The 13,968-nt window shown below is 40.3% G+C and overlaps 1 protein-coding gene across 3 annotated transcripts in view; it reads left to right on the top strand.

The window, feature by feature from the left end:
* The window catches only part of LOC115021235 (zinc finger protein 516-like), a 49,859-nt gene that overhangs the window by 9,352 nt on the left and 26,539 nt on the right, over positions 1-13,968 (top strand). For 2 of the 3 annotated variants that reach the window (XM_029451506.1, XM_029451504.1), the window contains exon 1: positions 6,529-6,645. The exons of the other annotated variant lie outside the window; for it this stretch is intronic. The gene's annotated coding sequence lies outside the window, so the exon portion shown is untranslated. Of the gene's footprint in view, positions 1-6,528; positions 6,646-13,968 lie in introns of those variants that run through there. 3 annotated transcript variants of the gene reach the window in all.

The raw sequence follows: 13,968 nt of genomic DNA, 5'->3' as shown, positions 1-13,968 counted from the left end.
TTCAGCAAGGAAAAGTAAGCCTACCATTCTTCATTTTTCAAATGCAACTTCTATCCTTTACAGATAATGTCAGTAACAAATGTTCTCCTCACGATCACTTACTTAAGTGTTGTTATGACTGAGTGATATACATTACATTATGCTCTTTCAAGGGTGTGGTAGCCCGTGCTTCCTTAATGTTGGCTAATCAGATTGTACCTCGATGGATTTCTCGTTAACAAGATTGATGTATTACATGATATTAAAGGCAAAGGGACATTTAGTACAAGTACAGGTCTTTGGGGGCACAAGTGCATTAAAAAACCTTTGTGGCTCCAGAGGGAGGTGCACAAAGTCTGAAAGATGCCCTTCTAGTTCGTCATAAAATGTTTGTAACCTGTAAGATAAAAGAAGAATTGCTGTGACAGTGGAATGTGTGTGCAGTTTCAGCCACGCCATCAGACCTATAGATAGCACCGTCGCTACTGCGAGCTACAGAAGCTAGGAAGCATTTTGTGCTTTTTATCTGGGTCGCATTAATTAAATTGTTCCTATCACTAGTACTCATTGTTATATACCATCGTGAAGTTACTGACAAAATGCGATACGTTAATAAATAATTCTAGGCCATATGGTCTCTACTGGTTTTCCCTCATACTTGGCCGGTACGACCGAGACACATTTATTGAAATATGAAATATTAAAATGCCTGAAAAAGTCTTAAATGTAAGGTGAGTGTGGGTAATGTGTTCCTTTCACTCAAAAGTGGAACTCAATATCCAAAGCTGGACTGATTGCTTGTGTGTTCACCCTGTTAAGAACAGAAACACCAGATTTTTTACCTCGTCTGGATTTGTGCTCCCACTTTGTGTTTTCTGGGCTGCTGTATGCTACCTGCCTCAGCTCCCAGCTGCCTCTGTCTGTCTGTTGCTCGGGGCCGTGCAGTCAACTACACAGGGAAGAAGAGACCAAAGACAGAGCTTTTTAGTAGCCCCCCCCCCCACTCCCGCCCCCCCTTCCTCACCACCACAACACACCCCGCCCCACATCCACCACCAGCAGCAGCAGCACCACCTTTTTCCATTGGCTCTTGATGTTTTGTAAAGAATCCCCCAGCACACTCACACCCTCCCTTCAGCTATCCCCCTGGCCTCAGTGCCCTGTTCCCACATTGTATCCAGATGTGAGGAGGATAGTTGAGGGGAGGAAGGTAGGGGCCCCTGGTAGTGCCCCCGCTCCACCCCCAGCCCCGAACACACCATCCCAGCTAAACACATCCCAACACTGGAGGTGTTCCAGTATTACCAGCTCAGAAACAAACAAGTAGATATGCCACTTTAATCTCATCCGCACACTCAAGACTTTCATTTCAATATTCCGGGATATTTTGAGTTGTGTACACTAGAGCTGCAACGATTACTCCATCGTCAAGAAACAGTATCGCAAACTATTTTGATAATCGATTAATTAGCCTCTTAAATACGGAGATTTACTGCTTTTACTGTTGTCTGTAATATCAAAGTGAATATCTTTTGGACTGACAAAACAAGACACTTAAAGACATCACCTTGGACTTTCTTCACTCTTTTCTGACATTTATAGATCAAGCAATTAGTCGATTAATCTGGCAAATAATCAGTAGTTGTCTGTCATCCGGCTTTTTTCCCTTAAACTAAAACCATGAAAAGAGATGAAATTGTGTCGCTGTTGAGGCCGACTGGCTCTGATCATCTAATCCCCGGCGGTACAACTCTATTTAAAGAGCTGCTAATCCCATCAGATTATACCTGACCAATTCCACAAAATTACCCAATTAATAGTCTTAAGAATGGTCACAAAAGCCTGCCTTCCCTTAAAAACAAATGCCAATAAATCCCATAGAAAGATCTGACCCATTTATGGAGTCTTAATCTCATACTTAGTCTCAAACAGAGAAGCAGGTGGGGTGCAGCCTAAACATGGCCGTGACTCCTCATCTAGAAAACGAGCTGACAATGGGAACTTCAAAAAATAATGTCTGCACTTTTATGCCAGAAAATGTGTTACTTTGCACTAAAACCAAATTGAAACCAATTTAATCTGAGATGTATATTACTCCCGGACGACAGATGCAGCACTCTAATGTGGTTATTTAAGGTTGTTACCGGCTGCTGCACATATTCCGATATGACTTCTGGTAAATATATATTGATTTTCAAAACTAGGATTGAGCCTGGAGTCCCACAAGCAGTTGGTATGCTTAGGTTTAAATATTTGGACAGCAGGCTCCACAGGCATCATTGTCCCAGATAGATCTGAGGTAGAGGTTTGTGCGCTATACTTGTATGTATTATTATTTGTTTGAGGACTGTTACTGCCAACTATTTAACTGAAGCAGAGGGAATTTTGTGCCAAATTTCAGTATTTCTTTCATTTTTAAACGTTTAGAGGAATTTAAAATAGTCAGTGTATTTCATACAACACTATTACATTAAAACAAGTTCAGTAACATTTTCTCTGTCGCCCATGTCTATAATGCATCATAAACTTATACTGCGTTATATAAACAGACTTCATTCAGTATGTAATTAAAATAATGCAATATTTGTAATTATACAAAGATTATAAAGCATTAAAACTATGTATTATAATACACTATGATCCCTGCTGCTCATTTACTAATTATAATTCATTATAACATATGTTATGATTATTGTTATAAATCATTCTAAATATTTGAGTGGTTATAAGTAAAATGATATAGTTTTATGAGCAACGTCTAACACATTCTAAGTATTGTTATAGAGTTATATTATATACATCATAAAATGTGTTACCGTAAGTGTTTCTAGTAACAGTGAAAAAGATCTCATTAGAATCAAGTAGTGTGGTGTTGATTAATTCTGCAATAAATATGTAGTCAATTAAGCTGCGTCATAGCAACAATATCAGAAACATTTCAGTGGTTCAGCTCTCCACTAAAGGGACGTTGTCCTCTTAGTGTAACAACCACTCTCTTGTGTGAACTGTACGACACAAATTGAGCACATAATTGCTGCTTGATAGTTTCTACAGTGGAGTTCCTTCTTCTCCTTTCATAATATTGTCCGCACATCTCAAAACATATTTGTTTATTGATAATATCGATTGCTGTCACCACCTCTCTGTGCTTTCTTTGCCAGCTAAAGCTTTGTGTCCTCAGCTCATACCCACGGCACTATTTGACTTGCATATCTTAGATTTACACAAATACATGCAAGTTGAGCAGTAGTCTCTCTCTCTCTCTCTCTCTCTCTCTCTCTCTCTCTCTCTCTCTCTCTCTCTCTCTCTCTCTCTCTCTCTCTCTCTCTCTCCTCTCTCTCTCTCTCTCTCTCTCTCTTTGTGTCTCCAGGAGTGAGTTGTCTCCATTTTTAGTAAACCCATCCTGCAGTTTGAGACTGGCCTCGGCACAGTGTGTTGTGTAAAGCTGGTCCACTGGTGCGATGTGGAGAGAATGACGGTGTGCGTAATCCTCTGTCGCTTATTTCTTGTGTAACTGGTCTGGTCTTTTTTAGTGTCGGCCGGTTGGCTGGCTTGATGGCTGTTTTGCTGCCGGGCTGATGCAGGTAACTCCCGTTGGAAGCGTCTCATCCCTCCGGGGAAAGCTGCGCAAACATGACTGCTTGATGCAACATTTGCTTTCTCCTGTGTTACCTCTCAGTTGCTCCTCGGAATCATTAGTGCAGCATTAAGTGGATTGCAGAGTCGCGCTGATGTTTTGCATGCCTACTGCCAATACTGCTGTGACAACTGCTATTACTACTTTTAATTAAGCCGAAGACCCCATATCTCCAAAGTTGGCCTGATTTATTAGTGTAAACATACATTATGTCCTGTGCTAAGAGTGGCTTTTTGAAAGAGTACAGATATTGTTGTGTCGTATATACAAACTGCTTTCAAATTCAGGCACATATCTCCTGCTAGTTAATATGGCAGGCTGACAGCCAGCATTGTACACACCATACAGTTTGTCCTCAATATCAGGCTCAGTCCAACAATGACCATTAGTGATTGATTATTGCTGCTTTCACATGAACAGCGGTAAAACAGCTCTGCGCTGGCTGTGCTGTTGTTTTCCTATGGAGAGAGCGGTGCCGCCCAACTAGGTGTAAGCGTTAACTTGGCGTGGCGCTCCGCCTAAAATTACCACCGAGCGCTCTGCTCAAAGTACACATTTTTTTTAACTCTGACCTCAATTTTTCAACTCTGACTTTTTTCAGCACAACAAATGACATGACAGCTGTATGAAGTGGCACAACCAAGCAGGGGAGGTAAACATAGAGACAAAAACTAACTAGCGGCCCTCACCGCGAGGCTCTGAGGCCGAGAGAACGTTTCCTATCATGTGAAGGCAGATTAATAGTAGAGCAACTACAGAGGCTTGACACTGTGCTCTACATGTTATAATAACAAATATTATTCCAAACTAAAGCTAATTTACACACGATGATATGTCACTGTAGTGTAAAACAACAACATGACATGCATATACATACGAGAGAGTTTTACAAACCCTGACCGTACACTGTACACTTCAAGCCAACGGAGGATAGTTTCCTTCTTTTTAAACAAAATCTTAGAAAGTGGACTCGCACATTTTTTACTTGACAGCAATTTGTTACCATTAATATCCCACTGACATTATGTGGCCTATTAGCAGACTGTTGTTAGCCTGACATTCATGCCGCTGTAGCTGCTGCATGCTTCCAGATGTTGATCTGGTAAATCCACTACTGTCTAAAAACACAGTAACTGGTGCAGATCGGCTTGTGCTGGCAAATTTATTGCAAACAGGCGGGTTGAGGAATGCTTCTTATTTACCGACAAGATGCTGTGATCCGGTTTTCTTAGGCCCACCTGCGCCAGAAGAGAACGGGAACCAGAGGAATGGCTGATTCAGCTTCATAATGGAGTTTTTTGTCCTCATATTTTGCTGCATTTACAATACAGATATTTATATTACAGGATTACAAATTGCAATATTCTTTAATTCACCCACCAAATGAGCATTTGCATATCAATAACTCACCATGTGTTACCTTGAATTCATGAAGAAAACATTTTTCTTGCATTCCTCTATGGTGAAAGAAGAATCCAAACATTCTGAATGAATTGAAGTAAAAGGGGGTTTAACAGTAGAGATACTCTCACACAACTCGTGCAGTTTAATCCAAGTCTCATCCAGTTGTATGCTCACAACTTCACAAACATGCATATTCACTAAAACACTAGAACATGTCCATGTCGCACGGACGATTAGCGTGCCTACGCTAGCGTAAGACATAGTAAATAGTAAGGTTTTACCGAAACGAGTTGTGTGAAAGTTTTTAAACTGATATTTTGATTTAGTTTTGCCGTTCTTAATCGTGGCCTCCATTTACTTCAAGTCATCAAGAAATGTCTCTTTAATTCTTTGTTCATCGTGGAGTCATTCGAGAAAAACAAAGTTTGCTTCAGAACTGAAGGTAAAATCGGTGAGTAATTGATATACAAATGGTCATTTTGTGGGTGAAGTGTTCCTTTAAAGTACGTCATTTATGTAGGTGTTTTCTTTGTTTCTCATGTTTTGCAAGGAAACTTTTCACACCGCAGCTGATGTCATTTCTAGTAGCTGCTTTCATGAAAATTGGCATTTCCAGTTAAATCTCTGGGGGAAGCTGTTCTTTGCCATTATAGACATTAGGGTGATTTTATTTTTTAACTGGCACTTGGGCACTTAGATTGGAACTGCCAACTATTTAGTTGGAGATTTCTTCGATTTTCTTAATGTTTTTAAACTGAAACATCTGTCAAAACAGAGGAAAAAGTAAGTCCAATTTTCGTTTCCCACACACAGCCACCCACCCTTGCACAAACACACCTACACACACGCACACGGACACACACGCACTCACACGCACTCACACATGCTGTGCATACACAGGTTTGCACTGGACAGTCTGGGTTAATTGGGGGTGAGGGGTTTAGAGTGTAACTATACTAGCAGATTGTCTCAGAAGGACTATTGGATGAATGTCGAGATCCTGGCCAATTTCCTGTGCTGTGGTTACACTGCAAAGAATATCTGTCATAACAACACTTGAAGTGTGCTAGTGAGTGATTCAATCACGCTTCCTTAAAGAAAGTCTGAGTGGGAAAACACCAGACAGAGCTAATAACCATAAAGACACATTTGTTTTTCATCTTCTCATCAGACAGCGGTGATCAATAGTCCCCAAAAACATGGACATCTTCTGCAGCGTGCATCCCACCGCCTGCATTTCTCTCTCTCTCTTCCTTGTTCTTTGTCTGCCTCGATCTCTCACATATCCCTCTCAGTCAGCTCTTTTTATCCCAATCTATCTCCTGCCGTGACTTTACATCACTATTTACCACTTATCTTCCCTCTGTTGCCCTCCCTCTTATTATTTGCTCTGCCTTTTCTACTTTGCTTGACATGCGTCTCTCTCCCTTTCTGCTCAGATGCTGCCTTGTTTTCCTGATATTAGTTTAGAGTTTTCTTTCCCAACGGGGTGGGTTAACAAGGCGGCATGATTTCATCAATGTGAATCAGTCAGCCTGATAAGACGTGACCCAGATGGGATCTCCGGCTCTTTTCTATGCAGCCATCCATCACAACCATGGTAGCCACATAAGCTCTGTCTCACGGTAATTCTTGTCATGCTGCATATGAAAGAAATGTGTCATGTAGCTTTCGTGCGCTCTCTAGAAAAACTCTGTGTCCGTATACAAGACTAACAACATTTGCTATTCTCATCTAGCAGCCCCGGTTCATGTGTGGTGCTTAGTTTTTTATATTATTCTTGGCTATGAAATCCTCGGCAGATGTTTCAGCGCACACACACACACGCACATAAACAAAAACACTCCTAGAATATTCCTTGAGGGACTTCTCATGGTCAACAATGAATTTGTGGTGACCTTATTGAACTTTGTGTTTTTGTTTTATTTCCAGTTGTATTGCTTTCATATTCCTATGATAATCTCAGAGGAACTCAAAGTATGTCTGTTGGACATTGTATGAGATTTAGTGGCACCTAGCAGTAAGGTATCAGATTGTAACCAACTAAGTACCTCTCCGCCAAACGGCAACCTCCGGGTTTGAAAAGTGAAGCCAATGCAGAAGTGCCTTGAACCTGTATTCTTACTAATGGCCATAAGGGGACGACTCCACTGGTTTAAGAAAAAAAAAAGGCAAATTGGATAGAAGTCTATGAGAAAATCAACTTACCTCTCTCTTCATTTATTCCCTAAGTAGTCATTGTTCTAATTAGTTTAATGTCTCAACTGCTAGTTTCAAGTCTTCTTCAATACACTGTGATGTTCGTTATGTAAATTATAGTCCTATATAGGCGATAAAGCAGGGTACTATTTAGGGCGTGGCTAGCTTGTGATTGCCTAACGCTTTTTTGGTATATTGTGTTTTTTTGTCGTAGAACTTTAACCCAGTTTAACACAGTGTGTTTTAAGTTCATTTTCAAGAACATTTTGTTCTTACTTGTAGTTAGTCACTTCTGGCTGAGTTATGGTAGTTTTATCTCTGTTTCTATGACCATCCTATAAGGATTTATATTGTCTATATGGTACCAAAAGATATAGTATATGGCAATGCTTTTTATTTTCGATGGTATCACACACAGTCACATATAAGCACACACAGAGAGGGTTCAATACTGAATCCAGTGTACTCTGAACAATAATGCTTTTTCCAGGGGATTCAATTGGATTTTACCCACAGGTTACTTTGTTTGGAGTTGTGCTTCTTTATAATGTTATATTTTTGTGTTGGCGTGTGTGTTTGTACTTTAGAGCAGTGTGTGTGAACCACCTCGCAAAAAACAACAACTGCCTGTTGGAGCCCACACACTCTCTCTGTAGTAGAGCCATCAGGAGATTTCTGTGGAAACCCTCCCATCCTGACTGCCAGTTTCTGTGTGTGTGTGTGTGTGTGTGTGTGTGTGTGTGTGTGTGTGTGTGTGTGTGTGTGTGTGCGTGTGTGTGTGTGTGTGTGTGTGTGTGTGTGCAGGCGGTAAGGAAGAGTCAAAGGCAGATCTGTTGCCCTGTTATGTTCTCATATCTCTTACAGGATGTGTTCTTCAGATTTCGCCTCAAGGTAAAGATAGGTTTTAAAACAAGGCGAACAGCAAGTAACAAACACAAGTAGCCACGTAAATGAGTAGTCAAAGAAGATTCAAACAGACATACTGTATTCATGCACAGAAAACAGAAGCTATCACAGTGCCAATGCAGCACCTCAGGAAGCATTGATGGTTAATTTAGCTTTTAAGGAATGACATGACGGACACCAAGATCCTCTTTGGTCGTCCAGTAGAACATTGACTTGACAGCTCAATGTTAACACATGTTGAATAGCAAGTAACTTGCATTTGAGATAATGCTAGTGGAACATCTCTGAAGCTGAATTTCAGTAGGATGCACAGTTCTCATGTCAGTCTTGCTTTGTGAAATGTCATGTCTGCAGTAGAATCTGTCAGCTATAGCTAATTAATGTTAGGGCGAGACACTACAGGCAAAAACATCATTTCTCATGCGCTGGTCAATTTTGAGAGTTTGGGCTATTTTGCTTCCATTTGTATCTTCTTTCACACTAGTTGAAAGAAAACATCTAAAATACACATTTAGGTGTTTAATTTACTAACTTTTTCTATTTACGTCTGTAGATTTCACCTAAAATCACGTTAGCATTAGATAATGCCTCATTTGCATATTGTAACATAACATTTTAGAAAACTTTTAATACAAAACGTTTTTTTTCTTGATTCAGTAATCAACTGGGGAGGTTTCATGGTGATATTTATTAGTACATTTATTTTACCATATTCATCTGTAGTGTCTTGCAAAATGTGTGGAATTTTACAACATCAAAATGAGTTTTTTCTCATACATAGCCTGTTTTAAATAACATGTTATTCCTAAAACCATGGAGGAAATGTATGTTTTTCTTTTGTGGCTTTTAACAGTATTTTCCGATGTATAGTTTTACAAAGAGATATCCAACATTCTTTTTTTTTTTCTTAACCCTTGACTCTATTATGCTAACAACATGACACTAGACTTTTGAACCTGGCTTTATCCAATATTCAGATTTACGTTCCGTAAATGTATGCAAATTAACACATATTTAATTAGAAAATTACTCCTTTTTATATTTGAAACAAAATGTATCCGAAAAAATGTAATACAAAAAAGAATTGTCCTAATGTAAGTAGTCAACAGAGGAAGTTTCATGTTGAAGCCCTTATTGTCTACCCTTCATTTTGTGTCATCCAGATTACGAAATTAAACGTGGCTGTCATCTCATTAATGTGCAGCTTGTCTTGACCATTTAGACCTAATATGCACATTTATACACACCAGTATGATTACTTTGACGTGTATGCTCTGTCTGAAGAACACATTGGCAGGTAACACTGAAGCACTGGATCAAATCTATTCCACCATGTTGTTGCTGTGTGTGTGTGTGTGTGTGTGTGTGCGTGTGTGTGTGTGTGTGTGTGTGTGTGTGTGTGTGTGTGTGTGTGTGTGTGTGTGTGTAAACTCTGTTACCACTGGGGCATATTGCAGCGGTGAGCAACAAAATGAAAGACTGGTGGCCAGCTTTGGGGTCGCCGGTCTAATTACACTTCAGTAAGACTGATTCAGGTTCAGTTGCAGAGGTTGTTCGGGGGGCTGCAGACGGATGAAGAAGCGCAGACGAATAGGAGGTAGAAGAAGGGTGGACAGTTGGGCACGTAGTGAAAAGAGATGGAGGAGTTTCAATTTAGATTTCAATCGAACACTATTACCACGAGTGCCTCTTCTGCTTTCACCGCTATTACACCAACAAGTTGCGGTTTCACCTCTGCTCCTGGTGCGTTTTTGCTCCATCCTTCTCCTTCCCATACTGCCTCTCCATGTGTTTGATGTCAATGTGAAGGAACGCATAGAAGGGAGTTGTTTTTCCAGTCATTTGCATGGATCTGAACAGAAATCAATTCAATCATTTTATCTTCGATCAAGCACGGTTGTAACTTTCCAAATGACTCGTTTAGAAATGAGCGTTCTTAAGAGCGTGAGGATTGTTCTTAAATGTCAATCCTTGTAAGGAAAATGATCAAGATCCCGTTACATAAGCACATCTACTCTCGTAGTTTAGGATTAAGATTTGGATTGAGGTTTCTGGTTAGATTAAGGTCTAGTTCAGGGTTAAAGTTGTTTTGAAGGATTTTGGACATGAAGGATTAAAATCAGCAATCCTGCACAAGACAAGTTTATGCAGTATGTACATGTATTGTTTGTGAACTCTGAGGTAGTTTGGATCATCTAATGATGGTTCAGTCTGCGTTGCACGGTGACAGCAAATCTGTGTATATGTGTGTGTGAGGAATGCTGCTGTGGTGCAGGGTGCATGAGGAAGGGGGGGGGGGGCTCTATGGACAGGAGCACCCAGGGGTTAACGAGCGGTGTGAGAAAAACAGGCAGAGTTTGGGAAGGAGGGGGGAGGAAAGAATGAGCACACACACACACACACACACACACACACACACACACACACACACACACACACACACACACACACACACACACACACACACACACCCCAGTCCCAGAGGAAGCTGAAGATAGTCAGGCCCATGAGAGTAGGCAGCTCTTTGGCTTTAAACAGAGTGAAATGATAGCAGCGGGTATCACTCCATGTTTATCACTTTAGTACTATTTATGTATGTTTTTATATCAGTAGTAGTAGTATTATTAATAGTAGTATAGTGCTTTGTTAAACTAGTAAACAATACAAAGGGGAATGCATTCAACAGATAAATGTGGTTTAGTACTGAAAATGGTGAAAAAACTGACTGTACTTAATGCACAATTTTGAGGTACTTGTACTTGAGTAATTCCGTTTCCTGCAACTTTATACTTCGACCGCAAATATTGGACATTTCATTCCACTACATTTATCTAATAACTTTGGTTAATTTGAAAATTCAGACTAATAATACAGAACATAATCAACAAATATTATTTATCATGTATTATTTTAGGTTAAGATAAACTTAATCTCTTTATGAAATTCACAAGCTACCCGGCAGTATATACAGTAATAATAAGCTTGTCCCAGCTGCAACAATAAGTGATGAACACATTAATACATCAGTAATTAGAATCTAATAATATCATAATTGTTATTCTGAAATGGGCCATTGTACATAATGTCTACATTTACTCTAAGTGCTATATTTACATTTTAAATGCAGGACTTGAAGTATTTCTACACTGTGGTATTACTACTTTTACTTAAAATTTTACGTAAAATATCTGCTAGGATACTAATTCTTAATTCTGATTAAGTCCCACAGTCAGAGAAAAACATACATGTGCATAACAACCATATTGAAAACTAGAAGGGCACTATAAGTGAAAGATCCTGCGTGTATGTGCCTTGTGACTCGGATACGCTCCATAATGTATTGGGTTCTTCCTTAGCCCATGCTTCACCCTTCTACCAAGATTCATGAAAATCGGGCCGGTAGTTTCTTTCATAATCCTGCTGACAAACAAACCAAACCAAAAAAACATAACAAACTATCAGTCTAAACAGGAAGCGGTTTCTGTCAAAGTGTTTTGTTGCTGTGTAATGTACAGCTGAGAACCATACTCTTCTCTTCCTGACCCGTCCAGTAATCCCACTAGCATGGACCGGTCACCAAAATGTAACATGACAGTATTAACCCAAACACCTGCTACTTCCTACACACACACACATACACAGAGAGCCAGTGGACTCTTTTCTATCCAAAGGCCCTTCTCACGCAAATAGAGTAGGCAGGCAGGATCCCCTCTCAGCCTATTTATCAGAAAGGGGGGGTTTGAGAAGAGACAGACAGCGTGGACCCCCTCTATTGTTCTGGCTGGGTTTAAGGGATGGGGGGTGGAACTAGCGATAGGATGGGAATTGGAGACCCCAAAATGCCACAAAACCCCCCACTGCTCTTCCTACTTATGAGCATGACCTGCTCTGACAGACCGGGGACAGACACGAGACGGAAACTAGACCAACACGATAACATAACTCAGACTAAACTGCATTCAAATGTGTTGCAGAACAAACCTAAACTGCTTTCAGATTACACTTAAATCGGAGTTAATAATGACATGAGTCACATCAATAAAACAAGTTAAACTACCAAACCTCAGTCACCTGCATTGTGCTGTTTGGGAAAATACACATGATCAGATCCTGTGATGTGTTTACCTCATGTATACTTGGGGTTTTTCTACCCAGAGTTAAACAACAATGACTCAAATGAGCACCCACGAGCCAAACTAGACCAAAATCAGTCATACGTCAAAACTTCAAGTTCAAATTGAGTCAAAATAGATAAAAAAAAGAGCCAGACTTAATGAGCTGCCAGTCTATACACAGTGTAGAGTCAGAATAGCCCAAAATCAGGGAACATCTAGTACAAACTTAAACACACAGCTGTGCCACTTCTATCTGCATTTGGTCTCTAAAGGATTGCCCCATCTAGCTTGAATGCACACATGATCAGATGTGGCTGTGTGCAAATATGTAAGCAATATAAGAAAATCCTGGAATAAGCACATGCATTTTTAACAATGTAGTAATAGCAATGTAGGGATAATGTACACAGCAAGATCCTTGGAAAATGCATTCTAGGTCAAAATACTTTAAAGTATTTCCTTTACATAAATACATCTACAGTATTTTAAGTGTCTTTTTTGTAGTGTTTCTAGTTTTCATGTATCCATATAGTGAAAAGAAGGAGAATAACTTTTATTTATGTGTTTTACACTTTCAACTGCAGACAGAGTTTTTAAACTCTTGACATGGGAAGTAACTGAATCTACAGTATTAACAGCAGTTGAAGCAGAACGTTGTCTGTCAACCACAAAGTTTGTAAAAAGCTTCTTTTGTGCTCCACAACTGACATGTTTGTCACCCTAAAAATGCCCTAAATCTCCGGTGTGTGTGTGTGTGTGTGTGTGTGTGTGTGTGTGTGTGTGTGCGCGTGTGTGCATCCAGCTGTGCTTTACCCCTCTCTCTGTTCATCGAGGAGCTTGCAGCAAACCTCTTTGTCTCCCGGTTTAGAGCAGGGTGTGAGGTGAAGAGCAGTTTGTTCATAATGGATTATTGATTGGTCTGAGAATACACTGGCTCTGCACTGTGTGTGCTGTTTGTGTGTGTGTGTGTGTGTGTGTGTGTGTGTGTGTGTGTATATGTATGTGTGTATGTGTTTAAGACTCTATACCATCCCCTCTGTCCCACTCCGAGTACTGAATGTCTCCACTTTATGAGTACTGAACAGAGGATAGCAAGGTTTTTGTAAAGTGCTCTCTGTATATAACGCTTCGTGAAGCAGTGTGTGTGTGTGTGTGTGTGTGTGTGTGTGTGTGTGTGTGTGTGTGTGTGTGTGTGTGTGTGTGTGTGTTAGCCACTCTCTGTATGGGCCGTTAAGCTCTCAATGCTGCCTGTATGAAACAGTGTTAAAAGCCCACAGTGTGCACATATAGACTTTCAAAAGATGTGTGTGGACAACATTAAAAGCCCTCTCTGTTTTGCTTCTTGATTCCTCAGTTCCCTTGCATTTATGCGTGTGTGTGTGTGTGTGTGTGTGTGTGTGTGTGTGTGTGTGAATTTAAACAAGAAGTCCACTCTTTATTTTTCACCGCTGTGTATTTTTTCTTAACCTCTAATGCTCGTCGTCTGTGTGGAAGGGAAGCAGAGCCCATCACGGCTGAAGGATGTTCCACAAGAGAAACGACCTACAGTCATTATCAGTGATACAGGGCCAGTGTGAGTGAGTCAGTGTGTTATGAAAGCCAATCTCCACACCCTTGTGTGCAGGAGATTTGTGTCATGGCTGCCTGAGATGATTGCTAGGATGAAGGTGCGTCCTGGCTGGATGATAGTGTTTTCTATCACAGAGGAGCAAAACAGCGAGGCTGAGC

This window comes from Cottoperca gobio, chromosome 16 (genome assembly GCF_900634415.1).
Source record: "Cottoperca gobio chromosome 16, fCotGob3.1, whole genome shotgun sequence".
Lineage (NCBI taxonomy): Eukaryota > Metazoa > Chordata > Actinopteri > Perciformes > Bovichtidae > Cottoperca > Cottoperca gobio.
This window is presented reverse-complemented; position numbering and strand designations above follow the sequence as displayed.